Here is a 6,556-nt window from a genome sequence, read left to right as displayed (position 1 = left end):
TGTGCAGACCCACTAATAATTAATGTCTGCCACTGTAAACTGCCGATGTGTGTCTTTTTTTTTTTTTTAAATTTATTTATATGCCATTGCCTTATCACACTATGTTCGTTGTTTACAGTTTTCCATTTACAGTTCTCTCTGTTTAATCCCATAACGTTTTGTGGGATTTTATTTGCCTTTGGTTTATGTGTGTGAGTATAGAGTGCATTTGAGCTTCTAAATAATTGAACACTCAATAAGACTTGTGTGACCAGTATACCCTCAGGTTGTGTGTGCGCTCACAGACGGCTGATGGGGATGTGGGGTTGTCAATTCCCATGGAAACAGTCTTCATAACAGGCCACCTCGTACCTACTCATTTTGTTTTCACAGACAAAAGGGACTGAACCTCAAATTTAACACAATGCACCAGCAAACACACCGAACAATGAGGAGAGAGGGACACAAGGCGAAGAGACAGGCCATTGTTTAGTGCTAAATTAGCGGATATGCGATACAGCAGTTGTAACAGGGCCTGTCCTAGAACACACACTTGGTTCACACTTGCACACTTGTGTGCTTGTCCAGTGATGTGTTTGTGTGATTTGCTCAACTCATAATGGATAGAGATGTTTAATCCAGGCCAGCACATCAGGTACCTAAATCAAAGGTTAAGGGTCATTTTGAAGTTGCCTTGAAATTTTACAAAATCATTCATTTGCAACAATTACTGCTTGGGAGACCTTGGGGATTCTGGATGTCAGTTTGTCGAGGTAATTTTACATTTGAACAGTAATGAAACAGCAGCTTTCAAAACATCATTGCAGTATATCACAGATATACGTTGATTGGCACATTTATGTATTTTAATGGTACTAGGGATGCCACACGCAACGGGCAGACTACTTTAACTGCTGTACAAACGTGTATGTCAGAGTTTAATTTGGTTTAATTTAGCAGCATGTTGTTAATAGTCTCAGTTTAGCATGTTTCCTGATAACCCTGCAAGGGGCCTTGCAGAAGCAAATGTTGGTTTTTAACAGTGATCGAATCAAACATCAGAATATTTTGAGGAAGACTGAAAGCTAATGGTTAAGCAAACAGGAAAGGCTGCTATTCACTTGGATGGCATGTGCACACACACACACACACACACACACACACACACACACACACACCACACACACACACACACTGTGAATCTCCCGCAGGTAGCCTCTTTTGCTGCTGATCTATCAATTCTGTTGTCTCTGTCCTTCCTGCACTTCCGTTCATCATTCAAATACTGATATTTTTTCTTTTCTCGCTTCTCTCTCTCTCACAGTTCAAACCAGACAGTCAGATCATCTTCATTAGAATGAGGTCTGTTCTCCTCCATTCCTTTTTCTGTCTGAATCCTGCCACCCTGCCCCCCCCGTCCCCTCTCTGCTCCTTGTAGCCGGTGGTGGTTTGTTTCCCCTCTGTTTGCTGTATGTTTTATAGGGCGAGCTCAGCCTGCTCTAATGAGCAGAGAGGTAGGGTCACATTGACCCGTGGTGCAGGGTATTAATAGAAGTGTGGTCCAACACGGCGCCTTTTCTTCCCGTGCATCTTTAATTTCTCCCCGTGTCACCCACCGGGCTGGACCTGAGACCGGCGCCTCGTTCCCGCATGCTAAACTGCGGCATACGGTCTGGCTGAAGGGCAAACCAGCCGCAGCGTGGTGCACCCTGAGCCAAACGCACACACGCGCACATGTATGTTTGCTTGTGCTAGGAGAGGCGCTAATTTAGTGCAGAACTGAGTCACAGCTGAGTGATGGCGGTGCTGAGACGGGACGCGCCCTGCATCTCAAACCATCATTTAAAAAAGTCATCAATAAATCATTGAGGGTGTGTGTGCGCACGCGCTTACCATATACCACTCACAGCAGTCTTAACTTCTGTCAAGGTCAGCCATGCTTCGCCTAATGTCTGGTCATGCATTTTGACTTGTCTTTCTTTTTCACTTCCTCTCTCCACACCTCCCTTTTCAGACTGTTTCTCACACCTGTTCTTCTTTTGTGTACCCTCCTCTTTCCCTCTGTCTCCCTCCCTCCCTCCCTCGCTCAGCTGTCTGTCACCTCTCCTTATTTATGTCTCTTTTTTCTTTTCCTCTCCCTTCATCTCATCCTCTGCTCTTTTACTCTCTCCACACTCACCCTGCATCAGTTTGACATTCCATGGCCGTTCCCCCACCCTCCTCCTCCTCTTCACTCATCTCTTCTTCCTGAAAGTCTTCCCCTTTGATATTCCCTCATTTCCTCGCGGTGGGTGCTGTAAATGTAAATGGGACTTTTTGGTCAGTTCGGCTTCAGACCTGCTCTTTAATATGGCTGAAGTGTTACCTCTTCACAGGGTCTGTGTGTGAGAACGCAGTCATGCATGCATGACATGATGGCTGGTGACAGGACTCAGGACAGTGATGTGAGATTTAGATCACCATTCTGAGATTTGTGTGTGTGTGTGTGTGTGTGTGTGTGTGTGTGTGTTTATGGGCCAGTCACCTACAGGCAGTAAAGCTCAGTAAAGTGGAGCAGCAGTGACACACAGCTTCTGTTCTGCTTTCTCTCCTCCCCTCCAACCTGCTCTCTCGTTCTTCCTGTGGGTTCCTCTCTTCTCTCTTCCTATCGCTACCCATCCAACAGCCATCCTATCTCTACCCATCTAAGTTTTTCTCTTCGTCATTGACTTTAATGTACAAAACAACCAGTCATTTTCTACATTCATCACATACCATCTGAACATATTTGGGAAATGTACTGTACTGTACCGTATATAAATTATAAAACACCAGGTATTATCCACATTCGGACAGGTGCTCATGCCTGTTTGGAGCCTCTACTGCCACCACAGACCAAGCTGCCCGATTCTCCTACTCTAATTTCACTTTACTGTAGAATTAGGATGTGTGTATAGCACCCATGGGGATGGTTTTATTTTTAAACCTGAGGTGACTTATGGGATAGTCATAACACACTCGAGACACTCAAACTCATTTCATCCCTTTGCCTTTGAGAGCCTGAATGGCTGGATAATAACACACACACACATATATATATTACTGGCCAGTCAGATGACCTAAAGCGTGCAAGGCTGGCCAGATCCGTTTTCCTGTGCTCCCTGGAGAGAAGTGAGGCTTGGAAATTAGTGTGACTCTGAGAGGTTTGCAATGACAAGGCTCGTTGGTGCAAGGCAGCCCTCCTGACGTAATCTCCCGGGCAGTCAGGCTTGGTGGAGCTGCTGAAATGTTCTCCTGTGCTCCATGGCGCTCTGGCCATTGTCTGTCACAACGCGACCCACACAGCAGAGCATGAAGGCCAGGCTTGTCCTGCAATGTTAGCATTAGCTCCTATAGGGTATACATCTGGGCTGTTTTCATCTGCAGAAGACTGACATAATGGCACAATGATCCATTACCATCTGAGATCGAATAAGCACATCAAAACTGTGCAGGAATGAGTGGTACGTGACTTGAGATGAACTTTTTTTGTGTTTCGAAACACTTACGTGATTCAGTTTTCATAAATGAAACACCCAACATCCTGTACAACATAATTTACTGTATTTATATCCATTGTTGTTTTTTTAATGAAAGATGAATCGAAACTGGCCATTTGTCATTTCAACAGGAGTTTCAGGCTTTTCAACATTCAGTCAGACATGTTGTACTGTGTCGTTCAGTTTCCTTTTTTTGTTCCCCACTTCTTGCTAACAACACACATATAAGACAAACAACCTGCTTTGAATAAGCACACTTTGAGTGTTCATGTAGACTGGCCTGATTGTGTAACCTGGTAAAGGTACATTTTATTTCAGACTCTTTTTGCTGCATGGTCTTAATTTGTAAGTTCACCTTCTGAACAGACCACACGGACACACACACACACATACCAGTAATGCAGACACACATCTCACCCTGCAAGCGCTGACCTACTTGCTCAGGTAGTGTGCAGTACAAGAGGATCTCACCAATTCTTCATTTATCATGCCATGAGTAAGAAAAAAAAAACTGGACTGGCATTCATCAGGAAATCTGCAGCTAGAGCTACATTTAACAGACAGCACTTGCCCATCCAGCTTGTATGAGATTACTGCTGTACTGACAAGTCATATTTCTGTCTGGAATATTCCATCATTACACCGCCCAGGGCTTCCCAAAGAGATTGGGTCCATCGCCAGCTGTTGGGGTCACTTCGCCTCAGATAGACAGAAAGCTGCTGTGAGGGTTGCAGCTTCCTCTCTTCTCACGGCCTTCCTCTACCTCTCCAGGGTCTGCTGGTCAGCGAGTGGGTGTGGACCCAGAGGTGATGTCATACCCGGGCCAGAATGTTACCCTGCGCTGTCAGTTCAACAATCAAGGGAACACAGAACTAACGCAGGTAGGCTACAGAGCATACTTGGTCACATGACCTTTATTGTCCAATAATGGATGTTTATAGAACTGGTATCTTGATGTTGCAGAACATGCTTTATATATTAAATTATAGTTTATTATGTATGTGTTCTATGGTTGTGTTTTGTAGGTTTCATGGATCCTGGAACCCACAGTGGGTGAGAGGATCAACATTGCAGTTACCACCCAAAGTTTGGAGCCAGTTACCCAGATTCACCTGTCAGCGGCGTGTGAAATTCATCAGTCGTCCTTGAGAGGCCCCTCCATCGTCCTCTTAAACCTAAGAATGAAGGACGAAGGCCGATACATCTGTGAATATGCCACGTACCCCCACTGGCAACGAGCAGGGCAATCACCAACCTCGTCATGCTGGGTCAGTGAAGAGTGTCTATACATGCCTCTGAGCAGTCTAGATCTTTTTTTTGTGTGATTGTCAGTGGATATGGTGGCACTGAGGGCAGTATTAATCTTGAACTCCATGTCAGGTCATGCAAGTGAAGGTGTACCTCCTCCACTTAATGTTCCAACACGGGGAAGGTGCCTTTGAGGAAAATCTGCCCAGAGACTCAGGTTTCTTTGAGTTTCTCTTGGATACCTATGCCAGCAGCTGCATAGCAGCTGGAGATACTGCAGCCCTCATCCTTTCATTTGGTGTTCCCAGTTCTTTGGCAGTCCTCTGTAGGTGTGTGTACATGTGTGATCCTGAAGTTTGCGTCCTTGCTGGCAGGTTAATAAGGTAGCCCCCCCATACGGCTTAATAGGAATTTTTTTTTGGTGGTATTGTCAGATCAGTTGTGTTCATGTTAATGGATTGAAACCACGGCACTAACCTTGGCTAGGCCCTGGAGTCTTTTTCTCTCAGCTTTCTATTGATTGGGCTAATTGTCATGCTCAGTGAGAACTGCGGTCTTGTCTCTCTGCATGCCCAGCTTTGATGGCTTGTTCTGATGGGAACGTGATCACAATGTCAGCACTCCACTCACATGCTGGAACAAGAAACATGCTTTTTTCTCCCAACATCGCTTATCTTATTTTCTTTTTATCATCCAGTCTTAATGAGTGAATTAGCACAGAGTATCGAAAGTTTCTGCCATGGAACAGTCTCCATATTCTTTCTAGAGAGGACCTTTTTCAGAAATGAAAAAAAAAAAAAAAAGTAAAATAATATATTAAAATATGTATTACATTATATATGCACTCTACATAAAAGCTGAATTGTGAGCAGTACAAAACAAAAATTCTGATTCAGGTTCCGAAATGTGAGTGAATGCAAATCCACTGCTATGTTGACATTTTATTTATATGTCTTGCAGCAAAGCCAGAAACTCAGCCTCTGCAGTCACAGTGGTAGCTGGGGACCAGCGGTCGTCGTGGCCAGTTGTGAGTCGGCCAGCGGTCGCCCCGCTGCCAAGATCACCTGGGTGACATCCCTCAAAGGCGAGGTCAACACTGTTTCCCAGCAGGAGTCGAATAACACGGTCACCATGAGGAGTGAATACAAGCTGCTCCCCAGCGAGGCCGACAACGGGAAAGAAATCAGCTGCGAGGTGGAAGCACCGCACTCAGGAACCGATCCGAGAGCTTCCCGATGAAGATCGAAGTCCCAGTGTAAGCACCCCAGTCGGCTATTATTCTGAAGACTCCGGCCCCCTTTGATGCTTTACCAAACGGCACCACTGCAAATTCTCTTATAAAGAGAGCAAGAGCACAAAACCTCCCTAGTTCTTTCAGCTGAATGATTAAAAATAACTGCAGTAAAAGAGATCATTAAACTGCTATCTTGGCTTATTTCTATCAGTGAGGACCTGTCACTCTGTCCTACATGGTTGATATTTCCCACAGACCCTCCCAAGGTGACCATTCTGGCTATGATAACAACTGGTACGTAGGCCGCCAACCATGCCAAGCTGGTATGCCAGGCGCAGGGAAAACCCCAATCCCAAGACGGTCGCATGGAGAACGTGAGTACCGTGGAAATCCTACCGCAGATCTGCCATCTGTGCTGGGCTTTGGAGGAAATGTCATTGACTCAGTGGGCTGCGTTTCAGTAGAATGTGACGTTCTCCTACTAGAGCAATTTTAGCAGATTGATACTAACGTGTGACTCAGGGTTACCTGTGGCAGTGCCATACAGTCAGTGCAGATGGGCAGTAGTATGGGCAGA

The sequence above is a fragment of the Denticeps clupeoides genome, unplaced genomic scaffold (assembly GCF_900700375.1).
Source record: "Denticeps clupeoides unplaced genomic scaffold, fDenClu1.1, whole genome shotgun sequence".
Classification (NCBI taxonomy): Eukaryota; Metazoa; Chordata; class Actinopteri; order Clupeiformes; family Denticipitidae; genus Denticeps; species Denticeps clupeoides.
Note: the sequence above shows the minus strand (reverse complement) of the source record.